We start from the raw sequence: 16,555 nt of genomic DNA on the forward strand, positions 1-16,555 counted from the left end.
TCCTTTTCTCTCCCTCCACCTCTCTCCCCTCCCTTCACCTCACCTCTTCCTTCTTTAGTCTCACCTGCTTCCTCCCTCCATCTCATGCCTTTTTCTGCTCTCTCCCTTTCTCTTCTCTCTCCCCCCCCGCCCACCTGCCTCCTCCCTCCTTCCCCTCCCATGCCTTGGTCCCTTCTAACTCTGCTTGACCAAAATCCCATACTTGGTCTTAAATCCCATTGTACAATGTCACAGGGGATTGATGAATAGATTTTTAAAATTTACTTGCAATTATATTTGAATTTCCTGAGCAACAAGAAAATCTCTACTGAAACTGTATTGATTTCCTTATTGCGCAAGTTATAAAACTGTTGCCTGGCAAAAAATCAAGGGCTGGGAGATGAGGAGAATGTTTTTTTACACTATTAGTTGTTGTGATCTGGAATGCGTTGCCTGAAAGGGCAGTGGAAGCAGATTCAATACTAACTTTCAAAAGGGAATTGGATAAATACTTGAAAAGGGAATTTTTCAGGGCTATGGGGAAAGAGCAGGGGAGTGGGACTAATTAGATAGCTCTTTCAAAGAGCTGGCAGAGGCACGATGGACTGAATGGCCTCCTGCTCTGTGTGATTCTACTTGATGTGGGTCAGTGCTGTGCAATTCTCCCAGCTTACATTGGAGGGTAAATGTCAGAGAACCTGTGCCAACAAGCAACTCTACACATGCCACCAACTGCTTAAATACTGCGAATGAACTTTGGGACTGTATCCACACAGTAGCTGTGCAATACTAATGAGGAGTTCCCAGGCTTGATCGTCAAAGCTCAGCTTGCTGAGACAAGGATGCAACAAGTGCATACTTGGGTTAGGGAGGTGCAAATTGTCCAGGTTCCCACTCCCGCTGGACGTACATGTAAGTATATGTCAGGTTAAGACATTATAGGTGTTCAGTGTGAACCCCCGCTTGGAATCAAGTAGCTTGCTAATACCCGTTATGCATGGTCACTTGGGTGAGGTACATACCAGAAAACGCCCAGCACTCTGTGGAATTGTAATCCAGCAAGGAAGCTGAAGCCTTCAGGAGAAGTGGAAAAGCAGAAATAGCTGCAAGAAAGGTGCAAATCACAGGCTTCATTTCTGGCTACTGAATCTTTCTCTGGTGTCTGGGGAAGACTGGTTTAGGCCAGTGATGTGAAAATCACATCTTTGGTCTGTATGGCCTGCCTATAATGAGAATAAGATGGCACTGCCAAAGGCAGCTGGTTACATCGACACTCCTGCACTGCTGCCTGCAAAAACTATTTCTTCTGGTGGGACTTTTGCACCTTCAAAGCCAATGGCATCACCATGCCTTAACCTTAGCATTGATGGGCTGAGAGACAGATAGACGGACAGAAAAAACAAAAGAAAGGAAATTAAAACAAAAGATTTGCATTTATATGGTACCTTCCAGGACATCCCAAACACTATACAGCCAATTTGCATAGTCACTGTTATAATGTAGAAAACAAGGCTGCCAATTTGCACATAGCAAAGTCCCACAAACAGCAATGAGATCATGGCCAGATAATCTGTTTTTTTGTGATGTTGGTTGGTGCTAGGACACCAGGGAGAACTCTCCAGCTCTTCATTGAAATAAATAGTGGCTGTGGGATCTTTTACACCCACCTGAGAGGTTTAATGTCTCATCTGAAAGGCAGCACTTCCGACACTACTGGCACTGGGAATATTAGCCCAGATTTTCGGTGCTCAAGTCTCTGGAGTGAGACTTGAACTCACAACTTTCTGACTTAAGAGACAAGCGTGCTACCCACTGAGCCACTGCTGAGAGCTAAATACTAATGTCAGGGCTGCTACCAGTGGCAGCACTGGAGGATAAATACAACAATGGAGTTACTGGTATTTCGTAATCAATTTACTTTATTTATTGTATACATCATGTCCGTGTGATATGTTTGCTCACCAATACTGATAATTGTGCTTGTTTTCTGTAATATTTGAAAGATGTTTAAAAAAAACTTGCATTCATATACAGCCTTTAATGTAACAGAACTCCCAAGGCTGTAAATCTAGGGGGAATGTTTTCAATTCAACTTATTCCCTTTTTATAGAAGAAAGCATTGGTAGCAATAGAATTCCAATTACCTGTCTATTTTGAAACAATTTTTTATTTTTGGCATGGAGACATCTGAGACAAGGTTTCCCTCCCTCTGCTGATGTCACCAATGCAGGGTGACCTGATTTGCCATCCTTCAGCATGGTTTGCCAGATATGGGTGAACCTCTGCCAGGAGGATGCCCTCCAACACCATAATGGTATATTGTGAAGAGCAGGGGAGTTTTCCCCAGTGTCCTGGCCAGTATTTATCCCTCAATCAATATGTAAAAGCAGGTTATAAAAACAAGAAATGCTGGAAATACTCAGCAGGTCTGGCAGCATCTGTGGAGAGAGAAGCAGAGTTAACGTTTCAGGTCAGTGACCCTTCTTCAGAACTGACAAATATTAGAAATGTAAAAGGTTTTAAGCAAGTAAAGCAGGGGTGGGGCAAGAGATAACAAAGCTGAAGGTGTTGACAGGACAGGGTCACAGAGAATAACTGACCAGAAGGTCATGGAACAAAGGCGAACGACATGTTAATGGTGTGCTGAAAGATAAAGCGTTAGTACAGAGAGGGTGTGAATGACTGTAAAGCACAGAGCACTCCAAGCACAAACAGACTATCCCAAGCCCCAAAACACTCCTTTCAGGTGAAGCAGTGATTTACTTGTACTTTTTTCAATGTAGTATACTGTATTCGCTGCTCACAATGTGGTCTCCTCTACATTGGGGAGACCGAGCGCAGACTGGGTGACCGCTTTGCGGAACATCTCCGCTCAGTCCGTAAGCATGACCCCGAGCTTCCAGTTGCCTGCCATTTCAACGCACCCCCCTGCTCTCATGCACACATCTCTGTCCTGGGATTGCTGCAGTGTTCCAAAGAGCATCAACGCAAGCTCGAGGAACAGCACCTCATTTACCGATTAGTCACACTACAGCCTGCCGGACTGAACATTGAGTTCAATAATTTCAGAGCATGGTGGGTTCCCCTTTTTATGCTTAGTTATTTTTTCTTTTTCCTTTTTTATTTGGCTATTTTATTTTAGGTTTTTCAGTTTGTTTAGCTTGTTTCCACTGTGCTTACCCATTGTTTTGGTTTTTTTTTAATGTGCTTTTTTATGTTTGTGCTTGGAGTGCTCTGTGCTTTACAGTCATTGACACCCTCTCTGTACTAACACTTTGTCTTTCAGCACACCATTAACATGTCGTTCGCCTTTGTTCCATGACCTTCTGGTCAGTTATTCTCTGTGACCCTGTCCTGTCAACACCTTCACCTTTGTTATCTCTTGCCCCACCCCAGCTTTACTTGCTTAAAACCTTTTACATTTCTAATATTTGTCAGTTCTGAAGAAGGGTCACTGACCTGAAACATTAACTCTGCTTCTCTCTCCACAGATGCTGCCAGAACTGCTGAGTATTTCCAGCATTTTTTGTTTTTATTTCAGATTTCCAGCATCTGCAGTATTTTGCTTTTATTATGTAAAAGCAGCTTATCTATTTCTGGGAACTTGCTGTGCGCAAATTGGCTACCGCGTACCCTACATTACAACAGTGACTACACTTCAATAATATGCCATTGGCTGTAAAGGGCTTTAGGGTGTCCTGAGATAATGAAAGGTGCTATATAAATGCAAGTCAATCTTTCTTTTCTTTCCATCTCCGTAACATCGCCCGTCTCCATTCTTGCAACAGCTCATCTGCTGCTGAAACCCTCATCTATGACTTTGTTACCTTTAGATTTAACTATTCCAGTGCAGTACTGAGGGAATGTTGCACTGTTGGAGGTGCTGTCTTTCAATTGAGTCCTTAAACCAAGGCCCCGTCTGCTTGCTTAGATGCATGGAAAAGATCCCAGGGCATCATTTCAAAGAAGAGCCGGGAGTTCTCCCCGGTATCTGGGGCAATTTTTATCCCTCAATCAACATCACAAAAACAGATAATCTGGTCATTATCACATTGCTGTTTATATGAGCTCACTGTATGCAAAATTTATTGTCATGTTTCCGGCATTACAACAGTAATGAAGTACTTCACTCGCTGTAAAATGCTTTGAGATGTCCAGTGGTCGTGAAAGGTGCTATATAAATGCAAGTCTTTCTTTTCTTTTATTCTAACACGCTCCTGCCGGCCTCCTACATTCTACCCTCTGTAAACTTGAGGTCATCCAAATTTCTGCTGCCTGTGTCCTTACTTACACCAAGTCGCATTCACCCATCACCCCTGTGCTTGCTGACCCACAATGGCTCCCGTCAAGCATCAACTTGATTTCAAAATTCTCATCCTTGTTTTCTAATCCCATCGTGGCCTCACCCCTCTCTATCTCTGTAATCTCCTCCAGCCCCACAATCTTCTGCAATCTCTGCACTCCTCTAATTCTGGCCTCTTGAGCATTTTAATTTCTTCACCATTGGTGTCTGTGCCTCCAGCTGCCTAGGCCCTAAGTTCTGGAATTCCACCGCCCCCACCCCCGCCACCGCCACCAATACCTCTCCGCCTCGCTTTCCTTCTTTAAGACATTCCTTAAAACTCAACTCTTTGACCAAGCTTTTGGTCATCTGCACTTACATAGCCTTATGTAGCTCAGTTCAAATTTTGCTAAATGGCACTCCTATGAAGTGCCTTGGGACGTTTTATCACATTAAAGGTGCTTTATAAATCCAAGCTGTTGCTGTTTTTGAAAGAGAGAGAGAAATTATATTTGACACTTTGGCCCTAAAGAAGTTCTTGATCTTTGAAAAGTATTTGTCTTATTGAAAGTTATAGTCTACAGCAATATTCAAAGGTCGAAATCCTAATGGGGAAGTGATAAAACATAGCCAATACACAAGTGTATTTTTTGCCCATCGTTGTTGCTTATCCATTTTTCCATGGAAATATTCTGCAAACAAACTGCAAGATACCATCAATGTAAATATAGAACTAACTGGATAGGAAAGAAATATATGCTGGTCCAAAACCTATACGTGGCATAAAAAGTGCTGCATTCACTTGGTTAGATGGTTTTCAATGACAGCTTTGTAATCCATCTGCTGTCAATAATAATGTGACCGAATGGAGACCTTTCTTTTTAATACCTTAACTGTATAATTGTGTTGGGACAGCAGAACTTCTAAGTAAAAAGAACACTGAAACACTACAACATGAGTGCTTTAAAAGTTTGCACCTCCATGGAAAGGTTCTGGACCTCAGCCTTAACCTAATAGGAAAACAATTCATCCATCAGATGGCGGAAGTTCCTGTATTACACCCTAAAGTCCAATTAAGCACGTCAAGAGATTTTTAAAAAAAAATTAAAAATGTACACTGTTTTGCCCATATCGTCGGAAAGAAATATTCATGAAATAACACTGATGTTTTGCCACATCATGGAGGAATGCCAAGTCACTGCCTTTTAATACTTTTGTCAGCTATTTCAAAACTTGCAGGAAAATAACAGACAAAATAATCAATATGATTTTTATTGCTTTTCCTATCCTCTTAACCCTCTAGTTACCAGGAAAACCATTCTTAAAACTGGACCCAATGTTGCCTTGGAGTTCATTGCCGTCCAGATTTAAAATAGATCATTAAGTAAGATACTGATTCCATGTTAAAATGGAAATGTAATAATATGACAAAACACAAGATAATGAACCACTCTCAGCCTGAAGCTACAGTTTTGAGAAATCTGGAATGAATTGGGGCTCCTAAGTGATTGCACAAGGCGAGTTACAGAAAGTAAATTATCAAGGTACGCTAGTTATAACTGAACAAATAAACTTGGCTCATCAGATTATGGCACTGGCAGGATGGGCTGAGTGGCCTTTTTCTGTGCTGTATCATTCCTTGATTCATTCTGTGATTAGCTGAGACGTGCACAAAAAGAAGGTCCCAAGATCAATACCCAGACTGTGTTCAATTAGCTCAATCTGCAAGGAAGGGTAGGGGTGCCACACATGGCCTCTTCTCTGTGGGTTAAGGAAGGAATAACAAATGTCAGCCAGAGATCCTGCACTTAATTGGTATCCAATAATTCCTGCTGAAAGAGTGTGTGTATGTCAGGATTGGCCTTGGATTACCATCCGTGCAACTGCTTCTCTCCATCCTCCTGTCCAACACCCCTACCTCCCCACAATCTCCCAACTCTACCCAAGAAACCCTGCAATTTCGCACCCATTTCCCCACCTGCCCTCTCAAAACTCAAATATAATCATAGGACATAAAGCTCCACCAATATCCTAGCAGCTAAAGGCCAATGTTCATCGTGGCCATACAGAAAAATAGGCTCCATGTTTAATTTCTAACCTGTGCCAAATTTGCCCATCTCCACCCCTCCCTCAGCTCATCTGCTGCTGAACCCTCTTCCATGCCTTTGTTACCTCTAGACTTGACTATTCCAATGCTCTCCTGGCCGGCCTCCCATATTTCAGCCTCCATAAACTTGAACTCATCCAAAATTCTGCTGCCTGCATCCTAAATCGCACCACGTCCCGTTCACCCCTCACCTGCTGACTTACACTGGGCCCCGGTGTGCCAGTGGCTCAATTTTAAAATTCTCTATCCTTGTTTTCAAACCCCTCCATGGTCTTGCCCCTCTCTATCTCTGTAATCTCCTCCAGGCCTACAACCATTCGAGAACTCTGCGCTCCTCCAGCTCTGACCTCTTGAGCATCCCCGATTTTAATTGCTCTACCATTGGTGGCCATGTCTTCAGTTGCCTGGGCCCTGAGCTCTGGAATTCCCTCCCTAGCATCTCTCTCTTCCCATTTAAGACATCCCTTAAAACCTACCTCCTTGATCAACTTTTGGTCACCTGTGCTATTATCTCCTTATATGTCTCTTATATGTCATTTATGCTCCATTGAAGTGCCTTGGAATGTTTTAATACATTAAAGGTGCTATATAAATGCAAGTTGTTGTTTGTGTTCAGTTAGGTAGCATTTGGAGCACTAGAACTGGACCTTTGACTAAAGAGGTCAAAAATCAACCAGGGTTCAATCCCAATCCAGTTTAGTGTATGGTAATAAAAGCAAAATACTGCGGATGCTGGAAATCTGAAATAAAAACAAGAAATGCTGGAACCACTCAGCAGGTCTGGCAGCATCTGTGAAAAGAGAAGCAGAGTTAACGTTTCGGGTCAGTGACCCTTCTTCTGCTTTTATTACCATACACTAAACTGGATTGGGATTGAACCCTGGTTGATTTCTGACCTCTTTCGTCAAAGATCCAGTTCTAGTGTATGGTAACCCCACTCTTGATAATTCATGTGTGAACATTATGGGTGAACAGATCCAGACTTGTCTGTGACGCTCTCCATGCTGGAAAACCTTAGCAATTCTCATGGTCTAGGAATACACATGAAGGAAGGCCACTTGGGCAAGGTACAACAGAGCCATCACAATTGTATAACTAGCCTTAGAAAAGACAGAACTAAAGACCCACATTTAAATAGTACCTGTCACCACCTCAGGACGCTCCAAAGCGCTTTACAACCAATGAGGTACTTCTTTTGAAGTGGAATTGCTGTTGTAATGTAGGAAATGCGGCAACAATTTGTGCACAGCAAGCTCCCATAACCTGCAATGCGATAAATGACGAGATAATTTTTTTTCAAAGTGTTGGTTGAGGGGGAAATATTGCTCAGAACACCGGGGAGAACTCCCCTGCTCTTCTTCAAAGTAGTGTTATGGGATCTTTGAAGTCGACCTGAGAGGACAGAAGGGTTACGGGTTCAAGTTGCACGCCAGAGGCTTGAGCATAAAAATCTAGACTGATAACCCAGTGCAGTACTGAGGGAGTGCTGCACTGTCAGAGGCAACGTCTTTCGGATGAGATGTTAAACTGAGGCCCCGTCTGCTCTCTCAGGTGTACACAAAAGATCCCATGGCACTATTTCGAGGAACAGGGGAGTTCTCCCCGGTGTCCTGGTCAATATTCATCCCTCAGCCAACATCACTTATAACAAAAGCTCTGGTCATTATATATCTGGTTAGTGTGTGGGAGCTTGCTGTGCGCAAACTGGCTGCCGCGTTTCCGACAGAACAACAGCGACTACACTTCAAAAAGTGTTTCACTAGCTGTACACCACTTTGAAGCATCCTGAGGTTGTGTATAATGCTGTGGAAATGCCAGTCTTCCTTTCCATATAAATATTTCCCTTTTACTTGGCTGTGTTGTGCAGCAGCCATTCAGTCATTACTGATCTGATCCAAGGCAAATTTAGCAATTTGTAGCACCACCTTCTGGCAAGGCTGATTTTAGCAGATCTGACTTGACAGAATTACAATGAAACACCGTCACATTAATCTACTGATGCAGCAAACAAAACACATTCTTGAATCTCTTGTATGAATTTAGAACAAAATCATATTCGGTGTTGGAACAGACTCATAAGCAAATGGTTTATATCTATTAGCAAAAAAACTCAGTATCACAGAATTGTTACAGTGCAGAAGGTGGCCATTCGGCCGATCGTGTCCACACTGGCTTTCTGAAAGAGCAATTCCCTCAGTTCCATTCCCCTGCCTTCTCCCTGGAATCCTGCACATTCTTCCTTTTCATATAACTACCTAATTCCCTTCTGAAGGCTTCAATTGAACCTGCCTCCACCACACTCTCAGACAGCACATTCCAGACCTTAATCACTCGCTGCATGAAAAAGTTTTTCCTTATGTCACTTGTGCTTCTCTTACCAAATACTTTAAATCTGTACCCACTCGTTCTCAATTCTTTCATGAGTGGGAACAGTTTCTCTCTATCTACTCTGTCCAGATCCCTCATGATTTTGAAGACCTCTATCAAATCACCTCTCAGCCTTCTCTTCTCCGAGGAAAACAGTCCTAACTTCTCCAATTTATCTTCATTACTGAAATTCCTCATCCCTGGAACCATTCTCGTGAATCTTTTCTGTACTCTCTCCAATGCCCTTACATCTTTCCTAAAATGTGATGCCCAGTACTGGACGCAATACTCCAGCTGAGGCTGAACTAGTGTCTTATATAAGTTCAATATAACTTGCTTACTGTTGTACTTTATGCCCCTATTAATAACAGGACACTGCATGCTTTATTAACCGCTCTCTCAACCTGTCCTGCCACCTTCAATGACTTATGCACATATACACCCAGATCCCTCTGCTCCTGCACCCCCTTTAGAATTGTACCCTTTATTCTATATTGCCTCTCCATGAATCACTTCACACCTCTGCATGGAACTTCATCTGCCACATGTCCGTCCATTCCACCAACTATATCCTTTTGAAGCTCTACACTATCCTCCTCACAGTTCACAATGATTCCTAGTTTTGTATCATCCGCAAATTTGAAGTTGTGCCCTGTACACCAAGGTGTAGGTCATAAATATATATCAGGAAAAGCAAGGGTCCCAACACTGACCGCTGGGGAACTCACTACAAATCTTCCTCCAGCCTGAAAAACATCTATTAACTACTACTCTTTGTTTTCTGTCACTCAGCCAAATCTGTACCCATGTTACTGCCGTCCCTCTTATCCCATGAGCTATAACTTTGCTCACAAGCCTGTTATGTGGCACTGTATCAAATGCCTTTTGAAAGTCCATGTACACCACATCAACAGCATTGCCCTCATCAACCCTCTCTGTTAGCTCTTCAAAAAACTCCAGCAAATTAGTTAACCACGATTTTCCCTTAAGAAATCCATGCTGGCTGTCTTTAATTAACCCGCATTTGTCCATGTGACTATTAATTTTGTTACGAACTCTTCTTTCTTGAAGTTTACCCCACCACCGAAGTTAAACTGAGAGGCCTGTGGTTGCCGGGCATATCTTTACACCCTGCATTTTAAAATTCTCATCCTTGTTTACAAATCTTTCCATGGCCTTGTCCACTCTCCCTGTCTCTGTAAATTCCTCCAGCTGCACAACCCTCCAAGATCTCCGCATTCCTCCTTTTCTGGCTTCTTGCACAGCGCTGATTTTAATAGTTTAACCACTGGTGGCCCTACCTTCAGCAGCCTGAGCCCTAAGCTCTGGAATTCCCTCCTTAAACCTCTCTACCTCTCTATCCTCCATTAAGTGTCAGGCAATGACTATCTCAAGCAAGAGAGAATCTAACCATCTCCCATGACATTCAATAGCATTACCATCGCTGGATCTCCCACTGTCAACATCCTGGGGGTTTCCATTGACCAGAAACTGAACTGGACCAGCCATATGTGGCTACAAGAGTCAAGGTCAGAGACTGGGAATCCTGTGGCAAGGAACTCACCTCCTGACTCCCCAAAGCCTGTCCACCATCTACAAGGTACAAGTCAAGAGTGTGATGGAATGCTCTCCACTTTCCTGGATGAGTGTGGCTCCAACAACACTCAAGAAGCTCGGCACCATACAGAACAAGGCAGCCTGCTTGATTGGCACCTCATCCACCAGCTTCAACATTCACTCCCTTACCACCGACGCACAGGGGCAGCAGGTGTACCATCTACAAGATGCACTGCAGCAACTCACCAAGCCTCCTTTGACAGCACCTTCCAAACCCGTGACCTCTACCACCTACTCTTACGACCAAAGTGAATAATTTCACACTTCCATACATTATACTCTATTTGCCATCTTGTTGCCCACTCACCTAACCTGTCTATATCTCTTTGCAGCCTCTCTGTGTTCTCCCCACAGCTTACCTTTCCACCTACCTTTGTATCATCAGCAAACTTAGATACATCACTCTGTGTCTCTTCACCTAAATCATTAATATGGATTGTAAATAGCTGAGGCCTCAGCACTGATCCTTGTGGCACTCCACTATTCACTGCCTACCAACTTGAAAATGCCCCATTTATGCCCACTCTTTGCTTCATGTCCTCTAATATATTACCCCCAACTCCATGAGCACTTATCTTGCCTATTAACCTTTTGCAAGGCACCTTATTGAATGCCTTTTGGAAATCCAGGTATACTACATCTACTGGTTCCCCTTTATCTACCCTAGTAGTTACATCCTCAAAAAACTCGAATAAATTTGTCAAACAGGATTTCCCTTTATAGTAAAACCATGCTGACTTGTTCTAATCATACTGTGCTTTTCTAAGTGCACTGTTAAGACTTCTTTAATAATAGATTGCAGCATTTTCCTAACGACTGATGTTATTCTAACTGGCCTGTAGTTCACTGTTTTTTCTCTCCCTCCTTTCTTGAAAAGCAATGTAACATTTGCCAACTTCCAATCTGATGGGACCATTCCTGAATCTAAGGAATTTTGGAAAATCATAGCTAACACATCCACTATCTCCGGAGCTGTCTCTTTTAGAACCCTGGGGTGTAGGCTATCAGGTCCCAGGGATTTGTCGGATTTTAGTCCCTTAAGTTTCTCCAATGCTTTTTCTCTGCTGATATTAATTTCCTTCATTTCCTCACTCTTTTTAGTCCCCACGTTACCATCTATTTCTGGTATGAAACTTCTGTCTTTTACTGTGAAAACAGACACAAAATATTTGTTCAATGCCTCTGCCATTTCCTCATTCCCCATGATAATTTCTTTGATCTCTGCTTCTAAGGGACCAACGCTTACTTTAGCTACTCTTTTTATATACCTATTGTTATGAACGAGGCAGGAGGAGTGCACTGTTAACTCAGTCCCACTTCTCCACAGGTCACGACATATTCTTTAAAGTTTTCCCACTTGTTGAAACAGTCAATCAGATATACTATTTTCCCCAGAATAGAACACACTAACCAGGTTTCTTTACTGAACAACAAAATTAACAGTTTATTCTAAAAACAAGTCTTAACCAGTAATGAAGTAAAACAATATCACATAGAACAAATTTTTTTAAAGTCCCCTTTTCTACCTTAACCAATTTTAAAGTCCCTTTTTACCTTAGTCCCTTCACACTCACACGTACACATACATATATATACCGGTTAACCGAAAAAGTGCAAAAAAAGGATTTGTAGATCAGAGCTCTACTACAGACAAAAAAAACACACACACTGGCTATCACTTGCCCACCCCTGAAAAACAGATGAGAGACACTGCACCAAACTGGCACATGTAGACAGAATCTCTAGAATCTTCCAGAATTATCTCTCTTTAGGCAGTGTTGAAAAGTAATTTCGCAGGCCTTCTTGAAATACAGGAAACAAGACAAATTCACAGTGAAATTCACAAAGCCTTTTAGGGAATTGTGAGAAAATGAGCTGGGTTGTAGTCTTCTGTTCTTTCTTGGAATGCTCTCCTTCTTTTGTCCTTTTTTGACACTTCAGCTGCACTTGACTTTTTAAAAAAACATTCAGCAAGAATCTGGTCTCTTCCTCCAGAAGGTAAAACACACACTCTGCCTAACAACCAAACAGCTTGGCAGTTTTCTGCCCACCCAGATGTTCTCTATTGCTACTGGGCTTGTCCAATCAAAGAAGTGCTTGTCATTTTTCTGCCCATTTTGCTAGGGCTTCTGCTCTAAGCCTAGCCCAAGCCATGTGACAAACAGCAACACTGTTGCCAATCTGGCTCCCTTAGTCCTCTTGATTTAAAAACTGATCCAACATTTATTTATCTTAACTATAAATTCCTTTTGTAAAAAATTATTTTTAACAAAACAGATTCACTTTCATAACACTATAAAGGCTCTTACAATCTGTTTTTATACTACTTGCTAGTTTACTCTCATATTCTACTTTTCCTTTTTTATCAACTTTTTGGTGGCCCTCTGCTGGTTTCTAAAACATTCCCAATTCCCAGGCTTGCTACTCTTTTTTGCAACATTGTAAGCCTCTTCTTTTAATCTGATGCTATCCAAATAGTCATTTAGTAGTACTGAACTTGAGTATTGCTGAAAACAGACATTTTGTCGAAGATTTTCATCTTGCACTCATCAGGACAATTCGCAAGAATACCAATGTAAGGGAAGCAACAAGTTTATACTGAAAGAGAAGAGAGTGCTGATTGGTTGACAAGTGGACTTTGTTTGGTAGAAGCATTGCCATGAAGAATGCACCAGTTTATGGTGACTCACAGTTAACTGCCAAGCTTTGTTTGAAATTTAAACCAGGCAGCTTGACTCTGATTGATCAAGGCATTGCCTTGAAGAACGAACCAGTGAATGGCTGTCACTTATTTTGTTTATCTGAAACAGGCGCAATGTATGTACATGTTCTTTCTGTCACATACAGTATAAATTTGTTGCTTCCCTTACATTGGTATTCTTGTGAAATGTCTTGATGAGTGCAAGACGAAAAGCTTCAACAAAATGTCTCTGTTTTCAGCAATACTCATACTATCCTTAAATTCCTGAGTGAGCCATTTGAGTGAGTCTTTCTTGCTGAGTGCTTGTTTTTCAATGTAATGCAGTTAAAACAGTGACTGCACTTGAAAAATACTTCAATGGCTGTAAAAACACTTTGAGACATCCTGTGGTCTGAAAACCGCTACATATATGCAAGCTTTTCTTTTCTGGAGTATTTAAAATCTCTCCTAAACAACAGATTTATTGTATATATTACTGTTAAGTACATGCACATGAACTGCAGTTGAGAAGAGAGGTCGCTTTGAAATTGCCATTGTGAGGTGCACAACAGCAATCTAGGGTAGATTTCCCCTTGAATTTTCCTCTTCATCTAACCCTCTCAATGGCAAACTACAAGCCAACCCCATAGCTATACAGGTGGGATTACAGGGAAGAGAGGACAGACATGCAACGAGACCTTTCCCAATCGGTGAATACGATCAGCTCTTACATGAAGCAAAGACATCAGAGACAACACAAGGGATTCAATAGATGTGTTCAAAATCATGAAGGGTTTTGATAGAGTAAATATGGAGAAACTGTTTCCAGTGTCAGCAGGGTCAGTAACCAGAGGACACAGATTTAAGGTGATTGACAAAAGAACCAGAGGCGACATGAGAAAAATATTTTATGCAGCAAGTTGTGGTGATCAAAATGCATTGCCTGAAAGGATGGTGGAAGCAGATTAGATAGTAGCAGTCAAGACAGAATTGGGGAGCAGGGGAGTGGGATTAATTGAATAGCTCTACCAGAGAGCTAACACAGGCCCGATGGGCTTAATGGCCTCCTTCTGTGCTCAGCCATTTTCAGATTCTATACAGCACCAACAGACTAAATAGAAAATTACCCCAACAACCATTTAAATGGCATTCGCACAACTGAACTGAGTTTGTCCATTGTTTGAAACAAATTAATCTTCATCTTATTCATTCTCTGACTGTTACTTGAATGATCTACAATATCAGCTGGCTAATTTACCAACATCCACTAAGGAAAACATGCAATCCAGAATGAACACCAATTTTTTTTTTTCATAGTTCAATAGAACCTGATACATAGTACTTGCTCGATAGAGATATGTCATGGATTACCAGCCTCCAAATAGTTTAGATATATTTGTCACAACTGATTTATGTATTAAGTTAAATTCAGTTAATATACAGTACAAACGGTGCAGGAACCGAGTATTTCTATGAGTAATGCGAGCAGACAGTCAAAGCTGTGATGTCCATTTCGAGTATCTTGGACCGAGTGAAAGAAATCACATTGCCAAGTACTTAAGTACATGAATGCAGCTCTATTCACTGGCCTTCTAAGTACCGACAAGACTTTTAATGTCAGTAAACAACAAATGGTCAAACTAGCTCTTTGCTTTCTCTCGTCCCTTCGCTCCTGAAGAGTCTCAAGGATTCATCATTGGGTATTGTTCCAGGGTTGTCGGCGCACTCGTAATCCCTCGCCAACAACAACTTAGGTTTATAAAAAAACATGGCAAGGTACTTCACAGGAGATTCATGAAACAAAGTTAGACACTGAGCTACACAAGGCGATATTAGGGCAGATGGCCAAAAGTTTGGTCAAAGAGGTAGATTTTAAGGACCGTCTTAGAGGAAGAGAAGTAGAGAGTCAGAGAGGCTTATGGAGGGAATTCCGGAGCTTCGGGCCTAGGCAGCTGAAGGCACGGCCGCCAATAGTGCAGCAATGAAAACTGGGGACGTTCAAGGGGCCAGAATTAGAGGAGCGCAGAGATCTTGGAGGGTTGTGAGGCTGGAGGAGATTACAGAGTTGGAGAGGGGGCGAGGCCATGGTGGAACTTGAAAGCAAGGATCAGAATTTTTGAATCAAGGCGTCGCTTGACAGGAACTAATTTAGGTCAGTAAGCACAGGGGTGATGGGTGAATGGGACTTGGTGTGAGTAAGGACATGGTCAGCAGAGTTTCGGATGAACACAAGTTTATGGAGAGAAGAATGTGGGAGGTGGGCCAGGAGTGGCTATGTTTCTGTAGGCTATGGGCCAAGTGCTGGCAAATGGGATTACGTAGACAGGTCAGGTGTTTTAATGCAGACTCGATGGGCCAAAGGGCCTCTTCTGCACTGTATTATTCTGTGATTCTGTGATTCAGTGCATCGGATAGTCAAATCTTGAGTAAGAAGAGCATGGACAAGGGTCTCAACAGCAGATGAGTTGAGACAGGAGTGAAGTCAGGCGATGTTATGGAGGTGGAAATAGGCTTAGGAAATAAGCAAAGGGATTAACTAACCTTTATTGAATCCACATTCAGTTGCTGGTCCTTGCTGAGTGCCAGTTTGGAGATGCTAAAATTGGTTTAAGGACTCCTGGGCTGGCAAGTTGAAAATACAAAGCAAAGTTTCAGGCTCCTGCTTGCCACCAAACTGATTCTGTTAGAACTGTATATGTTTGTGTAATGTGTTCCATTGTGATTCTACCCACCTCCCCTACAATTCAATGGCTGACGTTTGTTGCTTAGGTTCATGTGTGAAGATTGGCTGCTAGGTAGAAGTATCAGAAGGTGGCTAGCTGGTGTTTAGGGAGTTTTCTGGATGTTTGTCTCAATTCCACAATAGCCAAACCATTTGGCCACTAAGCCATCAGGGCATCTTATTTTCAATTTAGGACCGTGGCCCCATCTGCCCGCTCAGGTAGAAGTAAAAGAAGAACAGGGGAGTTCTCCCCAATGTCCTAACCAACATTAATGCCTCAAACAACATCTAAAAACAGGGGAGCTGGTCATTATCACATTGCTGTTTGTGGGAGCTTGCTGTGCATTACAACAGTGACCATGCTTTTAAAGTACTTGATTGGCTGTAAAGTACATTGGGATGCCCTGAGGTTGTGAAAGGAGCTACATAAATACAAGTCTTTCTTTTTAAGTTGCAATAACACTTCAAGCTACCACATTACCACACTTCAGACATAATTGTTTGGTTGGAAAGCAGCTTGGCACTTACTGAGGATGTGATATGGCATTTTATAAATACAGGTTCCGCCTTCTTGTCTCACACATGTTTAGTTGTGGGACAGTAGTCCCCTACTAAAACCAGCTCCCCTATCGGAACAGGTGGATAATAGACCATCACATCTTTTTCTTCTCTCTTTAGCTTTGCACTATAAACATGCGAAGCTGAAAAATCATTCTCCTACCTTCTGACCCACCTCACTTTGATTCCAGCCTAAAAATCTCTCAAGTCATAAGATCATAAGAAATAGGAGCAGGAGTAGGC

General features: G+C 42.2%; 1 protein-coding gene across 2 annotated transcripts in view; it reads right to left on the bottom strand.

Moving 5' to 3' along the window:
• Positions 1–16,555, bottom strand: part of clybl (citrate lyase beta like) — a 145,606-nt gene that overhangs the window by 95,608 nt on the left and 33,443 nt on the right. The window lies entirely within an intron of this gene.

Source organism: Heterodontus francisci, chromosome 6 (assembly GCF_036365525.1).
Source record: "Heterodontus francisci isolate sHetFra1 chromosome 6, sHetFra1.hap1, whole genome shotgun sequence".
Taxonomy (NCBI): domain Eukaryota; kingdom Metazoa; phylum Chordata; class Chondrichthyes; order Heterodontiformes; family Heterodontidae; genus Heterodontus; species Heterodontus francisci.